Here is a 21,740-nt window from a genome sequence, read left to right as displayed (position 1 = left end):
AACAGTTATCTCATCAACAATGAATGTAAACAACACTTTTTTCAACATGTTGCACTCTCAGCTCCCGATTTAGTCACAGTTTGTGTGAAACATCTGTTTTCTCTGTGCCGCTTTTCAGCAACTTGTCGCCGTTATTAAGGATGTGGTAAATCCTTGAAACGCGGCTAAACAGAGAACTGGAGAATCCGACGGCGAAGGCGCTCGTTTAGAAATCACCCTTCAGCTTTGAACTGCAGCCTGTGGAGCGATAATCAGCTGAGATGGCAAATCAGAGCCTTTCTCAACCCACTCTTATGTTATCCCCTCAATTAGAAAAAGACTTAAATTTTGCATTATAAGGCTGATCTGAAGCAGTTGTTGTGCACATGCCGTTTTAAAATCAGTTTCTGCACTAATGATCTATTTCTAACAGAATTAATGCTGCAGCCTGTGTGCATTCTGCACATTAAGATCAGACAGAAGTCCTTTCAGCTCAGCAGGCAGATTGCAGGACGTGAGATGTGTCAGGTAAAGTGAAAAGCACTTTGCAGCCGCAGCTTTGTTTGAGTCATGTGACGCGGGTCAAGTGCGGCCTCTGGCAACGACAAGGAGCGCGGCGCTCTGAGTCAATAGCCTCTAGACCTCCGCCCGGCTCACTTTATTCCTCTTGAAAGTGCATCATTAAACTTCGCTAATAAAATGTCTATCAATGAGGTGTTTCCACAGTTTGGATGTTTTATTAAACCCGCCAGCCGCGCCGTCTGCATACCTATACAGTATTTCAACACCGCATTGAACATCATTTCACAGAATTTGATTCAGAATTGAAAGTTACTTCAATATCTTTTCATAATGTTCAGGTTATCTGCAGTTGTGTCTGAGACTTGGAAAATGCACAGAAGACTGATTCTGTCCATACTTGGTACTAGAGCTGCAGCAATTAGTCGACTAATTGACGACTAATCCACTATTAGAATAGTCAACAACTAATATAATCGCAGATTAGACGTTATTTTATATTATATGGAGTCGGAGTGTAGTAAAGTTGAAAGTTTTAATGGCAGCTTTTTGGACTAATTTGGCATTAAGGTTTTTTAGGCTATTTTGGAGTTAGCTAATATTTCAGCTGCATGCTAGCTGTTTTGGCTAATTTAGACTTTTTTCTGTTTTTTAGGCAATTTTGGCGTTGACTTATATTTCAGCTGCATGATAGAAGGCTAATTTAGATTTATTTCAGTTTTTTTAGGCTATTTTGGAGTTTAATTAATTTTCCAGCTACATGCTAGCTGTTTTGGCTAATTTAGATTTATTTCAGGTTTTTTAGGCTATTTTGGAGTTTAATTAATTTTCCAGCTACATGCTAGCTGTTTTGGCTAATTTAGACTTTTTTCAGGTTTTTAGGCAAATTTGACATTTAACCAATATTGTATCTGGCTATCAGCTTCAGCGTTTTCAGCTATTAGTTTCAGCGTTTTCAGCTTTTAGCTTCAGCGATTTCACCTATCAACTTCAGCGGCCAAATTCATCTTACAGCATTCACACTAGCATTTAAGCAAGTACTGCTGTAAATCTGGTTTTTACTGTCAGTGCTGTATTGTAAAAGGAAGTGTTACTGAATATCTTGTTTTTACCATGTTCTTGTGGCATTTTTCTGATGATCGAGGGTATATTTAAAGAAATTTTTTTTATTGAAAATGTTGTGGAGCAGACACTGAACGGGCCATAAGTTCTCTGCTCCGCTTCATTCTGAGGCATCCACTTACAGATAAATAGATCCATGAACGTCTTTGTTTTCCTCATAGATTTGTTTGGAGAGCCCAAGTAAGGTTTTGGAAAAAAGTTAATTCTGCAGAAACCTCACCTCTTTGAGCAGTTAAAACAGTACATCTATCAGTTATTTTCTCTTTTTCCCCTCACTTTACTTTTTTTTACATTAATGTGGCTTTTTTTCTTGCTCTTGTTGCTTAATATTAGACGATTAGCATCAATAAGACAATAAATGTACCATAAAGTAATAAAATAAATACAAAAAAATAATATTTAACCTGTTGGTGCTTTGCGTCCATATGTGTGGACATCCCATTCTTTGTTATATTAGCACAGGAGTTGAACTGAAGCCCTGTGACTACATATTTAGAGGGTTAGCTCAAATATTTGTTCGGGTCTTCAAAAGGTGAAAGAAAAGTAAATGGGATCTTCTAAAACTGTTTTTACTGTTTCTTTTTTTCAACAATAATAATAATAATAATAATAATAATAAAAATCTCCTATTCCCAAATTCAGATGTAATGCTTCATACTTGAATTTCCCCAACTTTTATTTTGAAATTTTAATGCACACTTTGTATGAAGGTGTTTATAAGTTTCCAATGAATGTGTATACATTTGTATTTTAACATACTGGATGGAATAAATTCAAATTCTCTTCATAAACATGAACAAAGCTGAACAAAAAAATTAAAATTAATTAATTTTTAAAAAAGTGGGTCAACAGTTTTGTTTTTCCCCACTTTTTTTGTATTTAAATCAAAGAGACGTCAAATGCTGTAAAAAAAAAACTGAAAAAACAGCTAAAAGTGCAAATCTCCTATGAAACAATTATTGTGGTGTTTATAAAATAGCTGCAAAAAGAGATTTTCCTGCAAACACAAGACGATTAAGTGACGTTTTAGCAACAAAGTTGCAACATTGTTACTCGACAGGCAGTTTTTTTGCCTAAAAATATCCTATTTGAGAATCCTGGTGGGTGGGGGGTAAACCGGTGTGTTACAGGAAGGGTGAGACAACAAAGCAGGTAAACAAGAAGCAGGTGATAAACGGCGGGTTTAAATGAGACAAATGAATTCTATGTTAGGGAATGGATTGCAATTTATCCGCAGGACCCTGTCAATAACTGAAAGTAACACTGATTTAATTAACTCTTCTTTTTTTGCGTTTACAGCTACACATTTAGAGCTGAATATAGCCTTAACCCCTTTTTATTTCCAGCATTTGCATAATTATATTTAACTCCCACGGCCCGAGCTGCACACAGGAGGGCTGTTGACCTTCCACCTGTTTCTTTAATTATAAACAAACAGAATCCCGACTTCTCCATCTGGCCCTGTAAAAGATCAGCTTTTAATGAACTGTTTTGCTTCAATGAACACTTATTTTTTAAGTAACTTCACTAAAAAAATAAATTAAACAAATGACTGCCGCCGAAGCACCTGTTTACCTTCTTTAGATTCTGTCCTGTGAACGTAAAATCCCCCATCTTCCCCGTGCTCTAATTTTTTTTTTCTTGCTCTCCTCCACAGGTAGCAGAGCATTAACCTTTAGCCGGTGCTTCTAAAATGAGGACTGGGGCGGTGGGAGTCTGGTACCCTTATAGCACATCCCTAATTTCGAACCTCTATGCTTTTCGCCTTCACAAGCCTTTCTCGGTCACGCAAGACCAAGTTCTCAGAGAGAAGTGGCCGGCTCTCATCAAACTCAGCTTCATGGCAGAAAAGGAAGTTTATCCAAACCAGATGAAGGGCTGATGGGCTGGGCTTTAGTTTAAAGCATTTCAATACACAGAAGGAATATGTGTTTTATCCTTTAAGAGACTATTGGAAAAAAAAACAACCAAAAATCAGAGTTGGTGCTGCAGGAAATTAAAATAATCGTATTGACTTGCATCCGTCCATTCATTTTGCACAGCCGCTTCTTCGTGTTCAGGGTCAGAGAGGAGTGCTTTTTGCCGCTGCCTTCAAAGTAAGAAGCGGTATACACTCCGGGCAGGATGCCAGTCTATCACAGAGACACAAAGAGACGTGCAAAATGCGCAGTCACTCCCACGGTTAATAAAAAATCCACTGATCAACCTAACGCGCATGTTTTACTGTAGGAGGAAGATGAATCATCCAGAAAAGATCAGTCTAAGCACAGGGGAGAGCGTGCAAACTTCTCGCAAAGGCATCAACTGTAAACTGGGGGCTTTTATGCTGCATTTTTTATGTAAACTAGAGATAGGTTTAACCTTTCAGAACATTATGTACATTTTTATGATCACTCTCCTGCTACTTACTTTATTTAGTTTGATTTATTCACAGTTGCATCAAATTGTGTTTGAATACTTGTATCGACTTACTAATGTGTATTTTTAAAAACACAGTGAGTCTTTTCTGTTTTTCAATTGACACCGTTGAAGGTATGTGAGAACTGGACCCAGTGAGTGTGATGTCACTAATAGATAGGGATATAAAGGATCACAAAAGTCAATTTAGAGGCACGGTTTGAATCAGGAAAAGGGAAAAAAAACAGGTAGAAATTACAAAATAAAAGCTTTATTTTTTGAAAACGTATATTTGTAATCATCAATCGAAGCGGATCATTGATACCTACCCATGGAAAATGGTTAACTTATCACTCCAAATAACAAGAAGTCACTTCATTTCTTTCATAATATGAACGTCCCTATTTTGGAACCAGAAGTCAGTAGTGTTGACACAAAATGATTTTTTTTGTGTGATTAATTAATCGAGACCTGTAAATAATTAATCAAATGAAAATATTTTTTGCAATTATTTTCAACCTAATATTTGTTGCGAAAAACCTAATTTTGAGGTATTTTCATTGTAATTTGTTAAGTTGTGGCACAGTAAAATATCAAATTACAACTAAAAGATTGATGATCTTTTTTTTTTTGTTATTAGTTTAACAAAAATTCTACAATTTATCACAACAACAAGACAGTAGAACAGACGCAAGTGATTTTATGGTTTTCTTTAACCTGTTTGGTGAATTTAATCACTTTGAAGACTGAGATGAAGCAGAATAGAAATAAAGAAGAGAGGAGGAAATGAGACACGAGGAGGAATTGAACTATTTAGGCTTTGAAACCAACTTTAGCTTCATCATCTGGACAAAAAAAAGCATTAAGAGGTTAGCTCTCCCATTAAAATGATGCTTCATTTAACTTCTCATGTCCATAACTTTCCGAGAAAAAATTAAGTCAGTGCAGGCGCTGTGGCTGTTACCATGACAACACGACTCGTCCCGTTTTAAATAGTTCCCTTTTTTGAAAAACGATTTAAAGCTAAAAACATAAAAAAGTTGAAGTTCTAATATTTGATTATGTTTTTCTTTATAATTACCATGATAAGAGTGTGATAATGCTCTTCCAGGTGCGCATTATCGGCCATAAATGGACTTCACAGAAGCAACTATCCAATGCGAAAATGAGTTTACTGCACTAAAAAAATAATAAAAAAAAACCACGCTAAAATGTCTTTAGTAAATTAATCGCAATTAACGCGATAATTTGACACCCCTAGTCGACAGTAAGCAGTGATTGGTTCAAATTGTCTGAACAAATGTTTCTATGACAACCACTCTTGCCAGGCAGGAGTGAGCTTGTTGTCCACGCCCCTACCAATTGATCAACCATTTACTTTAATGAGGCATTTGATTGGCCAGTTTTATAGGAAAAAAAGGAGATGTTAAAAAATTGCTTTTCTGACAAATAGAATGACTGAGGAATCGCTGCTTATTACTCTATAGAAGTCAATGGGATTTTGGATTTTTGGAACCAGCAAGTACTTCCTGTTTGGAAACGCCAGGGGGGGAGGGGTCACTCGGTCCAGTTCTCATATACAGTCAATGGTTAAAATCAAATAATGCAAAAGTCTTCTCAGTTTTTCTGCTACTCTAGCGTAACTACAACAAGTCCCAGTAACTGTCCGCAACTTTTTGTAGACTTTCTAAATTCTGGCCTGAGTAAACATTCTTGCAGAAAAGAGGACAGCTGCGTTAATGGGTTCAAACGATGCAGAGCTTGTATTCTCACAGTCCGAATGTTTTTCTTCTAACGTCTGAACGTTTTTGTATGCTGAGCTTTTCACCATAGAACCACATTTTGATCTTTTATTGATGCTCTTAGCTGTAGAGGTGCTTCATCTCTGCGTTAAGTTACACTATCCTCCAGGGAAAAGTGTGGGAATTTTACTTCCAGACCCAAGGGTCCAGAAAATGTCTCCTCCCCTGTTGCGACTTGGTTACCTTACTCTGGATAATTCATACAGATCTGAGATTAAAGTTTTAGCAGGGCACAACCTAAAAAAAATCTACCTTCTGCCACATTTATTTATATTTTTTTTAACTAAAGCTTTTCTCGCTCTCTGAAATCAGGTCACTTCTCAACACGCATTTAAAAAAAATGTTGGAAATAAAAGTACAACACATCTTCTGTCAATCATGTTTCTTCTACTTAGAAGTTGGGGCAAATGTCAAAACTGGGTTGTGGGTAGAGGTAAAATACTAAGTTTTTCATCCGTGCTTTGCAGTAAACTCTCCCGGGAGCGGCGTCTGGTAGACATCATAACTCCACGTACACTTGACATAAAATTCAATCTGCAGAAGGTTTAGCAATGACTGAGTGTGATGTCACCGCAGTGTGACGGGCTCAGTAGTTTTATATCGTCTGTATTTTAGCAGCCACAGGAGGCCATATGCAATTTAGCGAAAAGTTGCACGGTTCAGATTTAGAATGAATGTCCCATCGCTGGGTAATTGCCTCTGAAACCCAGATGAAACACGACAGAATTAAACCGCGCTGTAAAGTCTCATTTGGAGTAGAACTGAACGAAATTGGGATCATAACTATGTCACGGGTGAGTGGCAGTATGAAATGTAGAGAATTATAAAATTATGATTTTTTTTTTTTTAGCTAGCTAGCTGGGCAGTCCAGCTCCACTCACTTTAGTTGAGGCTTATTTGTGAAAATGCATTAGAAAACGGATGAGCAGCAAGTGTGAAAGCTGAGTCTAACCTTTGCAGAAAGGCTAAGAATAAACACTTCAATAAAGCGTTTTTGATGGCTGGTAACTGTGCTGCTTGGACATTCAGGCAGTGCACCAGTGTGAAAAGGTCACTTGTCACAAACATATGGGTAATTGGGCCTAAAATATCACGTTGCATGTTTTCTTCCTACGAGGTGTACTGGATTCTGTCAACCTTTGCAGGCATCCTATTAAACTGCGTACCCTATGGGAAAGAAATTATGTTCTGTCAATCCATATGTGGTACAATAATTCGATTTGTACTTTTTTTTTTTTTTTGGTTTAGCTGATATTTTCAGTGCTTACAGGCTCTTAGCCCTGAAGGATGATTTTGTAATGAAGGTTTAAATTACTCTCAACTTAAAAAGGCTAAATTAATTCACCTTTAAGCTGCATTAACATTAAGTTTTTTATATTTTCTTGCTCCAAGCATTAGTTTTTAGTCTTTTTTAAAATAAAATATTTACTCAGACATGTAAAAACTCCAAAAATACCCTCCTTCGCAGCCAGATTCACGGCACTCAAGAAAGCAAACTATTCAGGGCTCATTTCATGATTGAGTGCCTCTGAAAGATTGAATCGTCCGCCGTGTTTGTCATCTCCCAGATTGTGGTCAATTTTCAGAAAAACTTTGTATTGATTTCAGCACTTTAAAGCCAATATCAGGATTTGAGTAGAGGCTTCTCATGTTTACAGCACAAATGATTTCCTTTTGTCACAAGAGAAGGGCATTGATATTGAAATCATAGGGGTATAACGCAATGAACAGTGGCTGCACAACCACAAATGGAAAAGAAAATGATGCTGATCATTTTTTTTTTGCTAAATCAGACAGTCACTTCATTCCTTTGATGTCCTTTATTGTTTGACAAAGAAGAAAACTGAAAGATTTTTTTGTTCAGGACATGTCAATTTAGTTCTTGAAATTCAGAAAGTGCTTAAAGGAGCCATACCATGATTTTTTTTACGTCTTTCAGAGTAAACTGTATCAATATAAATGATCATATATTACCTTTGGTACACTAAAAAACTAATTATTTATGAAATATGAACTATTTTTGCAAAATCTTTTCACACCCGGAAGTGTCCTTGAGGGTCCCGCCCATTTCATGACGCCATCCTAGAGCCGGCGTGTCAACCACGAAAAAATTAGTGGAATTTTTTTTTTTTTTTATTTTGATGTAGGGCTACATACAGTGGTGCTCGAGAATTTATCCCCAACATTTAGCACAGACAGAATGGTTATGAATAATAGGCAGAGGTGGGTAGAGTATTCAAAAATTTTACTCAAGTAGAAATATTGTTACTAAAATAGTACTAAAGTTCAAGAGAGTAAGCATCCAAATTTTTTCTTGAGAAAGAGTAAAAAAGTACTTGGATCAAAATCTACTCAAGTAGTGAGTAACTAATGAGTAATATCCAATTTCTGTTGTAAAAGAATGATTAAATTTAAAAAAAAAGCCAATAAAATAATCCAACATTTAATAAGGTTGTTGCCATTATTATAGGAGTGATTTCCCTGCGCGCTTCATGCCACAGAAATATTTTGTCTGGCTTCGTATGATTGGTAACAAGGAGTCACATGACGTAGGAGGAGCCTAAGGGTTTTTTCGCCACAGGATCATTTTAGATTATCATGATTTATTCCAGTCAAAAGTAACGCTAACAAGCAGCAAGAGGCCTAATGTACCTGAGTAAAAGTCGCGTTTTTCTCTGACAGTTGTACTCAAGTAAAAGTAAAAAGTAAGTCGTATTATGACAACTCTCACAGGTACAATTTATCAAAAAAGCTACTTAAGTAAATGTAATGGAGTAAATGTAACGAGTTACTACCCACCTCTGCTAATAGGTTCATTTTGCGGTGAAATTCGGTCAAAAAAATGCAACAAACGACACCATATGAACATTTCAGGATTTAATGAAATGATGACATATAATTTCCGTATCAAAAGTTCTCTTCGCTTTTATGCGTATCCATTTACCTTTTTGCCTTTTCTCAATAAAACCAGTCCTATCAATTAGTTGCTCGCTTTTCCCACCAGGAAATAGTCTGATCCCTTTGTCTTGCTGTCTTCCCAATTCTCAGATACATTTAGGATCCCAAGAATGAGCGTTTCTTGGCCAAACAACACAGCTCGCAGAGCTAGCTGATCACCGCTAGCTAGAACTGCTAGCTTTGCGCAGGAAGTATTAGCCTGGAGGTGGAGCAGACTCTTCCTGAAAGGGGCTGTCTCACGTTGTGACATCAGCACATGAGGACCCGCTTGTTTTCGTGGGTATGGGAGGGGCCGCTGTTGAGAGCACATGGTTGGTTGACGAATTTGCTGCTCGTCGCCTGTCGAAAATGTGTTCCTTAGCTTGTGGGAGGAGCCAACAGCTAATGGTTTAAGGATGATGGCTATAAGGAGCGGTGCCTGTGGATATCTCGCTTAGAATGACACGGATACAAATAAGGTTAATTTATTTATTATTTACAAACACAATCGATAATCATGTCTTCATGTTTGGTTTATAATATGTTTAAAATATTTTCCTGCTACAGGGGTCTGTGTCTGAATGACAGCTGCTTCTGCGGTGTTTCTGTGTCTCTGTGGCTGAGCTTGAAAGCTGCAACCTGAGGAGGAAAAAATAAAATAGGGAGAACTTTTTCCTTTTTTAAATGTCTTGATGAAGCCCAAGCCAGCAACCTCAGCACCCCTACTGCCGGAATATCGAGCGAGTGAGCCCGGCGATAAGTCGGCGGTCTGTCCAAAGTGTATCTCACCTTCAGTAGCCTGATGAGCTCTGCAAACCTGCGGCTCCAGTGGGTTAATAAAAAAAGATGGAAGTTCAGTACAAAAACGGTCGCTTTGGATTAATATTCTACTCGCTGATCGAGTCACTAAAAACGTCACGTGCCTAAAGCTGAGTTCCTGATTGGCAGATGTGACGTGGCGAAATGTCGGACTTCAGATATATAAATTTTGGCCTCGATTCACGCCTCGTCGCTTAAATCGAGCTGCTGCTGGACCTTCACGCCCGCTCGTCGCTCAAATTGCGTCGCGGGACTTCAGATCGCCCCATGTTGCGTCTGTTCCATTGACTTAACATTAAAACTGGACACCTCCGTCACGCGAATCGCATTCGGTGTGAATGCATCATTAGAGGATTACTCCAAATTACCACTTTGGAGTTGTTTATAGTGAGGAATGAACAGTATAACACACTTAAAAGGTCAAAAAGTAGATTTTTCATGGTATGTCCCCTTTAAGTGCCTGGAAGAAGATTAAATAATTACTTTAAATTATTGTGATTGGCCAAATCGAGTGAGACCAGGCAAATTCCTTTCAATAAATTTGTGTCTCGCAAGCGGAAGTCCCCGAACGCCAGTTTACATCTGGTTTAATCTTCGCTCCCCGATTCTCAATTACAACAAAGCTTTTGAGTTCCATCACTTTGGATGTTATTCGCTTGTGCGGAGGTGGGAAATTGCTGTTCACTCAGAAATGCCAACACCGAGGGGAGTTGTCAAGCTCTGATCTGCGTTAAGGGCATACATCGATCTGACCCACGCTTGATGGTCCCCGTGGACCAACCGCATGCTTCCCACTGATGGGTGTGGGAGACCAAGAGGTGCCCTCTTCAGCTCATTTCTCCGTTCTCTGGGTTTCCAGCTCGTGTGCTTTTTTGTTTTACTGCTTCTGCGATGAGCGAGGGCTCTGTCCTGGAGGCATTTCTCTCCCAGCCCTTTGCACCTCTCTGCCTGCTGCTCTAGAGCTGTTCCTTTTTTTAAAAAACTCAGGTGGCAAAGTTCTCAGCTCATTTCTCCAGGCAGGTTTGCACTTTGTCTTCATTTGAGTGGTACTGTTTTCATCTTGTTGTTACAGGAAGCACAGAGTGTGGAGATATGTGTGCTCTACACCTACATGGCCGTGCGGCTAATTCTTTGTTTGAAGTCTTGTTTGTTAATTTCCAGCGCGCGTGTTGAAAGCCCGACTCGTGCAGAAACAGGCCGTTCCCTGTAAATGAGGATTCAGATAATCAGGTAAAGTTTTCAACTCGTGACCCTTAGACAAAGGAAAGAACCTCGGCAGAAGTGAAAAGTGAGTGAACATACTCCCCTGATTTTGTGCCGTGCTTAGGATGACAAGGAACAATGCAGCTCGCTGAAGCTAAATCCTCACAGAGTGCTTCTGTGGAGCACAGCGGTGACAGGTGAGTACTGGCTGATCCTGTGGCAGAGAACATGAATTAAATATGAAATGGCTTTTACTTTGCTTGATTCTTGGCCTGTTTTTTTCTCACATTGTTCCACAGACTGAGCCGAGAGCGGAGACTTGATTGTAGTAGGTGCAGTGCGGGTGGAGTGGGTGATCAGACACAAGTAGTTCAGTACAAGGGCTCCTAACTAAATATCATGGTCTTAAGTGGCTGTCTATTTAGAAGCTGATGGAAAGTTCGGAATCAAGAAGATTTTATTGCTGCTAAATTATTTACCGTAGGAGTCGCTTTTGTTGGAGACATTTACAAAAATGCGATTGGTGTCGTTTGCTGTCCATAAGGGTTCTGACTGTCTGTTAAGGCGGTTCAGCTTGGAGGCTTTATCAGAAAGCCCCTCTGTGACACAGCTGCTCCTCTTTTGTCCTTCAAGGACCGCTATCCTAACTAGTGGAGTTATGTAACTTTTATTATTTTACAGCCTAAATAACACACACCCTTTGACATCACAAATGGTTTAGACTAGATTAGAAATGTTTATTTTAAACAATCGAAGCTAGAGTAATGCAATCAATCAACAGAATAATTAGGCTTTAATTGATAGATTACTTGAGAGTGGGTACATACCATAACTCTACGTGATCAACGTGAATTCGACGTGGAAAATAGCATTTTTTTCACATCGGCTTTGTACTGAAATGGGGCGCATTACTAATATAGTGTTGCTTTTTCCATCACTTAATCCACTGGAATCCTGTTAATTACATAAACGGTTGAAGAGTTACGATACTCAAAAGAATGCTAAAGCTCCGGTGTTAAAGGGTTAAAGTTAAAAGAACTGATTGTACACAATTTAGGACCACTTATGTTGCAAAGTAATGTTTTATTAATTAATTTATGGGTTTGTAATTACACAAATCCATCAGATGGGGGAGTTCAAAAAAAGGTGTGGAAGTTATCTATTTGTTTAGAGTGAAGGCTTAATTAATGATTGTAGAGTGATGCAAGAACCGAGCTTACCTGGAAGTGAGGAACATCTTCCTTATTGAAATTACGCCAAAATTTCACGTAGATGTTTTATGGACATTTCTTAAATCAGCTTATTTGAGTTTTTGAGTCTTAAACTAATTTTTTCTATTGTCAAGATGAGTTAAAACATCTTGAAACCAAATGTTTTGAATGTTTAAAACAAGGTTTGAAATCACTGCAAGTATTAAGTATATTTTGCAGTGTAGTGTTTGGATCTGATATAAAGAAATAAGTAGATCTGCCTCAAAGAGAGTACACCTGAACACTTGTTAGTCTTAGTGGTTGCTAATAAAGTTCGGAGTTGGTATTGTCATGTTTTGGCCTGACTGATTGCAAAAATGGTGGAGATATCATTACAAATTGTCTCAAAGTTGGACTTTAAATCAAAATTTGAAGGAATAAATAAAAGATATCAGACCAGCGGATCTTCATTGAGACTGAGAGGCTCTAAAGTCACTCAGGGTGTTTTCAGACACATTTGGTTTGCTTGAACTGAACTGGAGTTAGTTTCCCCTGATAATTCAGAACAAATTTTTAGTCTGAATACGTGAAAATAGACCCTTGTCCGGGACCAGAAACCGCTCTCGGACCCAGCTTTTGAGGTGGTCTTGGTTCGTTTCCACTCGAACTGAGCTCCGGTTTGCTCTGAGTTTCCTCAATCTGAATGCAATTTGCTCCTGGAGTGGAACTACTGGACCAAAATGTCCACCGTTCCCAGTGTTTATTTTAACACCACTGAAAACACTCATTACACACTTTTCTGTGTCTTGTTATGTGGCCCGTGACCCGGCGGTGCTGCGACGCTGCTCCGCAAAATATAAAGTTTCAATAAGAGAAATATCTTGACAAGGATTCCAAAACTTCCATTATTTCCGCCTCATGTTGCTTTGCCCCGCCCTCGTAATTCCTGGCCAATGAGTAAATCGATCTTTAGTCTCATGGTTTTGTTTACAAGCTTTGTTCCGGAACAGGAAAGGCCGCTTGACAGCAGTCTGGATACAGACCAAACGCAAGGTTCAGGAGTCGATCCAACAAAAATTAAGCGGACTCGGTCCAGACCAAACAATTTTTCCAATCTGAATACACAGTCACAGTTAGACACTAAAGAAGGGGTATTCAAATCCAGGCCTCGAGGGCCGGTGTCCTACATGTTTTCCAACCTACCTTCCATTGAAGCTCCTTATTGGCTAAACATACCTGATCCTGGAAATTAGCAGCAGATAAGGCAGGATTTCTGGAAAACCTACAGGAAGCTGGCCCTCAAGGCCTGGATTTGGGCCTCTCTGCTGCCAATAAGGAGCTTCAATGGAAGGTTGGTTGGAAAACATGTAGGACACCGGCCCTCGAGGCCTGGATTTGAATACCCCTGCACTAAAGTCACAGAGAAGGGGAGGTGTATGGACTACATTGACCAGTAAAAGTTGGACCGGCGTGTGCATTTGTGTGCTGCCGTGTCTGTAGCATTCACTTTTGTGTTTCTTGGAAGGGAGACTCAATCACTCAACCGTTGACGTTCTTCCTTGGCCCAGTATGAACCTGCTATGTTTCTAAAAAGAATGCTGATATGAAAGTAGTTGGTAAATAAATTGGGTTGGTATGTTTGTAAATCTGACTCTGAACGAGTCGATGCCTCACCAGCAACAGACCTCACGTCGCAGACAGAGGTGCATGTAGGTTAGAACCCCAGCGAAGGAACGGTCATGCTACAGCGCACACTTGAGTACACAAGCCTCAGGCTGTAATGACTCCAACCAATTACAGATGCAGTGTTTACTTGACTACCAGGAGCCCAAATGTTCAGAAATGTTGTTTCAAGTCTTACATTTATTTACAGTTTTATAAAAATTAACAGCATTTCAGAAAACATAAAAAAACATGGTGGAGAACAAACCGCTGAGATTTATCTTTTTTTTTGTTTTACAAGCCTGATATAAAAACGACCTCTGCATCAGTCGGTGCTTCGAAATAGCACCCGGATACATGTCATTTACCTTGATTTCACAAGAACACAGAGCTGTTGCTATGTAATTTTTAAGACTTGCCGTTTTCCTACTTCAGAACTTATTTTAACTTTGATTGTATTTCTTTACAAGCAGTGCTTGTTCGTAATAGAAGGAGTGAATCACAGAACACGTGTTGCAGCTGAGATGTATGCAAAGCAAAAGTAAACAACCACATATAATAAGGTTTTCAGGAGCAGCGGTGCTTGAAAACAGAACTGTGTCACGGTGTAGCTGCTCGTTATAGAGCACCAAGACTCCGCCGGTGTGGGAAGGGTTATAATGGAACATAATGGTGGCAGCTGCTTAGACTGTCATAGTATGCAGTAAAGCATTATAAGAATGTGTACCGGAAAGTACTTAATCATCTTTTTTTTTACTCTATATGTTAGTTGTAAATTGAGTACTGCAAAGCCACATCAGTCAGTGCAGCGTGACCACATCTTTGCTCAACCGTACCATATTCCGGTCAAAGAAAAATGCTCTGAATGTGAAAATATAGGAGCCAGCTGAGATGAGAAATTTCCTGGGCTTCTGTTTCCATTTAAAATGCATGAAATTTAAAGCAACATTACATGGAAATTGCTCTCCAAATGCCTGTAAAACAAAAAAAGTTCTCCCAATTTATTCAGAAATAATAGAATTCATGCAGTATAGGATGTGGGTACATAATAAGCTCGGTTCTATGCACTCAGAGATAGACATTTTAATTTGTGTTTTATGTTATAGCAAAAGCAGGATCCCATTTATCTTTATTGTGTTACAATAAAATATGCACTGCATGTTTTTCTGTCCAAAACCTTGTTTTCCCAAATTAATATCAGAGATAATAATGATGTAATTTGTTCCCGCAGACTACAGGGGCCTAACGGCGCCTGGTATTGTTGCAGGAGAGTCCTGCCTTTTCTTCAGTGATGTTGCAGGTATCACTGCCTTGTTCTGATCACTGCTGCAATCAGCTAGATCCATGTAGAGTATGACACGCATGTTCTTGTGTACGAGCAGGGAGTGTGGAGCTGTCACAGCGTGGCACTGACTGCCTGGTAAGTATGACACCGCTCACAGAAACTGTCAAATCCCCACAGTGTGCGATTCAGCTTCGGGAGGCGGATTGAGTCTTCCTGCTGTTCCTTTCTGTCCATCCCGAGAATCAGTCCAAATCAGGAGTTTGTGAATCAACAGCTAAAGCGTTACAGGTTGGAGGTGGTTTTCTTTCAAAGAAGCTACAGTGAAAAGCTGCCCAGTTTGACACATGACTGCTCTGATAGAACTCACTGCATGGCAAACCAGCACTCACAAAGACTCAGCTCCTCCGTGGGATTTAACACTTTTATTAACCTATATTTATTCGTTATTTCCATATTAAAAAAAACTTTTTTCACTCAACAAGATTAATAAAGAACCACTCCAATGAAAGGTTGGTGTTTTTGACATATTCTTGTAGTATTTTTCTCATAATGGAGGACATATCTTAAGAAAATTAAGCTCAAAATTCCATTTCTGTTTTTTTATTTTTTATTTTATGTAAATCGTTGTGTATCAAAAGCAGACAAATGCTTGTAGTTGTAGCACCTACATTGGTTCGGTCCCATCTGATATCCACTTGTTGACGACTCGATCCATCCAAGTCTTCCTCACCGGGGTGGCATTTAGTTTAAAACTGTACGGCAGGATGGCTCCAAAATTTTGCCATTTTGGTGGAACCAGCAATGTTAGGTTGTGAGGGGCTGTAAGCTAGTGGTAAAGCTACGTGCTTACAGCCACTAGCTTTCATTCCTAAGTCGTCACATATTGACGGATGGTTAAGGACCCCGCCGCGTCAAAAATTGACGTTTGAGGTGTCCCCAATTCACCGTTTTTTAACGTCCTAGAGTGCTGAACCCCGGGACCGACCGACCGGAGCCCTAAATTAAATTGGAACAGGCAGCACGTCAAAATACGATAAGTTGGGGACACAAAAAGTGGTACAAAGGGATCCTTAGCCATGCGTTATTATGCGACGACTTGGGAATGAGAATGTGTTGGTAAAGCTTGTAAACAGAGCGCTCTGAGCAACAGCCCCGCCCACAACTCAGAGGCAAGTTTCTAATTAACTTCTGTAAATAATTATGTCTTTAGAAACAACACAGGTTTTTGATTTGGGGAAACAAACGGCATAATCATAATTTAAAGACTACTAGGAACACTTGTAATATGGATCACAGGATCGTTGGAGTCTGACTTTTAAATTATACATCAAGTCTATTGCATTTTAGTTGGATTTTCTTCTTTTACTTGTTTTAAAAAAAAATTGTGTCTTTTCAACAGTTGGTTTTATCTCTTAATTCTTTTAGCATATTTCTTGAGGAAACCTATGATAAGTTATCCACTTTTTAATGTACTTTTTCATGGTTTTATTTATTTACTGATTACACACTTTGTTCTGGGTCCTGATTGGCTCTTGATTTTATCAATCACCAATCAGTCTTCTTCGTGCCGGATCTCCTGTACAGAATGTGTTCAGTTTGCCACATTTACATAAATCTTTGATCACAAGCAGATTTTTGTTTTTATTCTGTAATAGTGGACTTATTTATAGTTCTGGGTATCACCAATATTTACCAGAAACAGTTGGATTCACCAGAGCCTGGATTGGTTCAATTCCAGTGTTTTAGATTATTTTGATCAACTCAATTCAAAATCCATTAGAGTTCACAGTTTACACATTTAGTCAAATTTACTTGGAAATACATAATAATCAATATATATATTTTGAAGATATTCATATTAACAGATACAGTTCAAATACTGTAAAACGTATTAGTGAAATAATGAGATATCATACAATTGTTCTGCCTCTCCTGGAGGGTAATTCTGTTTGGCCACTAGGTGGCGATTGCGCTACAGTCCTTCCTATTGCAGGAGAAGAAGAAAACACGGACAAAAAACTGTGTTTTATACCACAAATGGTAATTTTAAAAACTATTTACTCAAGAGATTGGAAAATTTAGTCACCAATTTATGTTTAGGTCAACCAAGCGTTAGCATTAGCCATCCTAGAGATTATACATTAGCATCAAGCTAGTGGCTTTAGCATTATGTGTTAAAACGATCTTTACTTTTATGGATCAATTATTGATCTATTAAGTTTAAATTGAAGGTTTGAACTTTTTGAAGTTTAAAGAAGAGAGAAAAGTGTGAAAATATTTCTATCTTAGAAAAGTGTATAACGTTTGTAGTGAGCAGTTTTACATCCTTAAAACACCTGCGATCATAAGTTATATTTAGAACAAAACTCTCGCGATAAAAGGGGATCACTGTTCATTATTTTAGCTGCCGTGCAGTAAAAAAACATAAAATATCTCCTTTTTATTCATGCTGTATCACTAACCACTCTCATTAGATATTCATGTAATTTGAGGTCCATTTATGAGCCGCGTCTGGGTAGAGATTTCCATGATTGCATGGTAATAAGACGACTCCTTTCATTGTTGAAATAAAACGGCGATCCACCAATTTGCCAGTTAGTCGCACATTATTTTGAGAAATATTTCCACTCGAGAAAATAACTTTAACTCATTTGGACTGAGTTTTTATTTTTTTCTTAAAGCCTGGGGGCCTTTAGAAAAGCCTTTGGTTCCACAAAACACTTCAATTTACCAGCTTCAAAAGAAACCAGGAATATAAATAAAGGAAAAAAATAAAATCAAGGTTTATCAGAGCTCATCTCAAGGCATTTTTTTATGACCGATTCCTGGAATACAGGATAAAAGCACAAACACTTTGGGTCATACCATGAAGAAATGAAAAGAGAAAGCTTGGGCGAAATGTTAGGAATGTTTTTGTAAGATTTTCCCTAATTCTGTATTTCAGAAACTCTCTAAAAGTTGGACTCGAGCAGCCAAGTGGAATATCTTTACAATCTTGACACTCTGTAATGCATCATGAGGCAAGCAGGTGCTGACCAGAGCACAGTCTCAGCACCTCCATCATCAATCAAAAGGGAACCAACATTTATTTATTATTTACTAGCTGTTTCCTGACTGAAGTCCTGCTGCTTTGCAACATAAAAACCGACAAGACATTTTGTTTTCATTTGTCATAAATGTCACTTAAAGGGGCCATACCATGAAATATAAACTTTTTGAGCTTTCAAGTGTTTTACGCGGTTCATTCCTCACTATAAAGAACCCCAAAGTGGTATTTTGATCCGTTCATGCATTTATAAATAGTCCTAAAAACCTGTGATCTGAACGGTAGCCCCTCCCATACCCACGAAAATGAGTGGGTCCTCACGTGCTTACATCATAAGGTGAGAACCGCCCCCTCCAGGAAGAGTCTGCCGCGCCCAGGCTAACACAAACACTTTCTCTACGACGCTAGCGGTGATCAGCTAGCTTCATATGCCCCCACCCCCCTCTCCGGCTTGTTTAGTTATCCAGACGCCGATTGTCTGCGTTGTGAGCCAGTTTAGCTGTTTCCTGGCGGACAAAGGGATCAGACTATTTCCTGGTGGAGAGACGAATTGTTAGATCTGGTTTGAGCGAAGATTTTTGAGCAAAGGCAGGAAGGTGCAAACGATTTTTGATACAGAGATTTATGAAGCTTCAAAGGGAAAAGAAATGTTAACAGCCAGTGCTAATCAAAACAATGTTCTCATTATTTCAATACATTCTGAAATCTTTATCTTGTATTGTCTGCATTTCACCGCAAAATGAACCCATTAGCCATCACCACGCCAAACTTTGGGGATAAAAACCCAAGATACACAGTATGTACATCAGTATATTTATTTTAGTTTTTTCATGGGTGACGCGCCGGCTCTAAGATGAAGTCTTGAAATGGGCGGCACCCTCAAGGACTGAAAGGCGGAGCCTCATAGATTGAGTCTTTTTAGTTCCGGGTTTTAAGAGTTCACAAAAATAACTCGTATTTCATGAAAAATATTGTTCATTGATCATTTACATGGATATACTGTAGTTTACTCTGAAAGACTTCATATTTCTTTTTGCTGCATTCCTAAAGTAACGCAGTTCAATTGTTAAAAAAATATAGGAAATACAATAAACACGGCAAAAACTGAATCTTAAAAAAACCCAAAACATTTGTTTTTAAAAAAAAGTTCTTATTTTCTGTCATGCACGAAAATAATCTGATTAAGAAAATATGTCTAAAGCAAAACTTGATTTTTTTTTTCTTAAAGCAACAATTCTTGGTTCCTTTGACATATTTAACATTTTATTATTTTTTTTTACCCATTTCTAAGGGGTCTGTTTTTGCAGTGAAGTACTATAAATAAAGTTATAAACAAAAATACTGAACAATTTATTAGATTTTGTTTGAATATAATTGAACAGTTTCAAATGGTTAAGAATTATTGAAACATTCCAAAAGCACATATTTTTAAAATAATTGGCATCTTTTTTTGTAATATTGATGCTGAACTTTTATTTATCCTTTTAGTGTGGACAAAAAAGATTTGTTTTGCTCATTTTAATTTCTTTTATCAACTTTTAACTGTAAAAGCAGAAAATAACTTTTTTTTTTTTTGGAAAGACTAAAACAACTGGTTTTAAGTGGCAAAAAATACACATTTTTTTCATTTAGGAAAGTCCTTTTGTGTTCAGTGTTTAATCTAAAAAACAACTTGGATTATTGACAACCTGAGAAGTCCTTAATAAACTGCTTTTTCGGAAGATTTGTTCAAAGACTGATTCCTGGAGCAGAAGATGCCATTTTAATAAAAAAAGATTAGGGTTGAGATCTGAACCATATTGAGGACTTTTAAGGTGTGCTTTCACACTTTTTACAGCAGCCCGACTCTCCTCTCACCAAGACAAGATCCTGTTCCAAATGTTGACGCCCCCTCAGAAAAAAATATTCACAAAAAACACTTTCACTCTTAATGAGCTCATTAAAAAACACAGAAAAATTCAGGTTCCTAACTGGAGGGATGGTCACTGATGATTTATTTCTCATCTGGTAGATGAATCACAAAATTATTGTCATGACAGCTTTTCATAAATTGGGATATGCCTTGTCTTAAAATGAAATGAAATTTCAAAGGCAGCTTTGTTTTTCCATTTGTTCTGCTCCAGAAACTTCTACAAGAGTTCATTTTAGTGATTAATTGTGACAACAAAGTGTTCAGCCTTGGAAGATAGTCTCTTGCAGTAATTATTTCACAATCATTCAACAAAAAGTCAGTCAGCCAAAAACTCATTTGGTGAAATCAGCTGCTTTTTCTTTGATAGTTACACATCTGATGAACTGAAACCTTGTTTTTTTTATTTTTTTTTTCTAGATTCTTGGGAAAAGTCTGTGTTGCATGATGTGCACGCTTTAGGTGTGAGGAATGCTGATCATAGCAGATGCACTTAATGTCGAGGAAATGCTGCTCTCAGTTCATACTTGAGTAACTTTGTCCACGCGAGCTCTGAGTGCTCCAATAAAACAAAGAGCAGGGCTTGTGCTGACGACATTTCAAGAAAATGTAGAATCCAAAGGCCTTCAGGTGAATATAAACGCACAAACACCTTTTTTTAAATGTTCTCCTGCTTCATAACTGCACATTTCTGGAAATTGCTTAATATAAAATTGGCTTCTGTCATGTGAAACTTTGAACAGTTTCCATCTGCTCTCAGAAACCATTTGAAAGAATACTTTTTTATACCTAAAAAAAAGCTCATTAGCTTTCTTAAATGTCAAACTAGTCACTATAAATAGAGCTTTCAGATCACAATAACTCAACTGGTTTGAACACTAATTGCTCAAGCATCACTTCGCCATAGAAACCATCAGCACATTTACAAAAATGTGTTTTGGCTTTATGTTCACACCTTTTCCCCTCATGGTTTCTTGCTGTCCACCTCCTGAGTGAGTGTAAATGAAGATGAGCAGATTACCTGACTTTTGATAATACGATATTTTAGGTGCCTCAGTTGACAATACTTTTTTTGCTATTTGCAATTAAATAATAAAAAAAAAAGGATTTGGGAAGTCTCAAAGTTAGTTACCCTTTTACACTGGAGCTGTCATTGGTGATGCCTAAATAGTAACACACTCTTTGATAAACTAACACTTTGACTATGTTCGTAATCAATTCAAATTCTGACGTGGAGAAAAGTGGCTTTTCATATCTGCTTTGCACCAACACATTACTAACCTAAAGTGTTACGTAATCAACATAAATAAGTCGCTGAGAAAATTATGCAAGGTCTGCCCTACTGTAAAATGTTGCAAATCAGTGTAAGGCTAGTTTTCTCCGTTCTTAAAATTACGTAAACAGTAAAGAGTTACAATAGTTGAAAAATGGAGCTGAAGCTCCATTGTTACTATGTTTAAAAATGTCTGTAAGCTTTGTTAATGAGCATAGAAATCAGAATAACAGTATTTTCCGTGCTATTAACCGCTCTGGAGTATAAGTCGCAGCAGCCAAAAAATGTATGAAAAATTAGAAAAAAATGTATAGGTCACATTTTTGGGAGAAATATATATTTAACAAAGTACGGGATTAAGAACGGACATTTCATCTTGAAAGGCAAATCCTAATAACAGAATAGATGACACTAATAATAGACTGAATAAATGCACACTTCCATACTCTAGCACATGAATTCTAATTTAGTTTTGTAAATTCATTGCAGAAACGTCAAGAACTCTAGCGCAACATATGATCAGTTATTCAGACAATCGTAGCATAAACTAAACTATATCACTGAATTCATCAAGTCGCGCTTCTTCTGCGTTGCTAT

General features: G+C 37.9%; 1 long non-coding RNA gene across 2 annotated transcripts in view; it reads left to right on the top strand.

The window, feature by feature from the left end:
* Positions 1-14,871: 14,871 nt before the first annotated feature.
* The window catches only part of LOC118599468, an 18,378-nt gene continuing 11,509 nt past the window's right edge, over positions 14,872-21,740 (top strand). Inside the window, exons 1-3 of one of the 2 annotated variants that reach the window (XR_004948844.1) lie at positions 14,872-14,930; positions 15,013-15,050; positions 17,860-18,404. This is a non-coding gene — a long non-coding RNA (uncharacterized LOC118599468). Of the gene's footprint in view, positions 14,931-15,012; positions 15,051-17,859; positions 18,405-21,740 lie in introns of those variants that run through there. The other variant, XR_004948845.1, reaches the window with a different exon arrangement.

Source organism: Oryzias melastigma, linkage group LG12, assembly GCF_002922805.2.
Source record: "Oryzias melastigma strain HK-1 linkage group LG12, ASM292280v2, whole genome shotgun sequence".
Lineage (NCBI taxonomy): Eukaryota > Metazoa > Chordata > Actinopteri > Beloniformes > Adrianichthyidae > Oryzias > Oryzias melastigma.
Note: the sequence above shows the minus strand (reverse complement) of the source record. Positions and strands in the feature narration are given on the sequence as shown.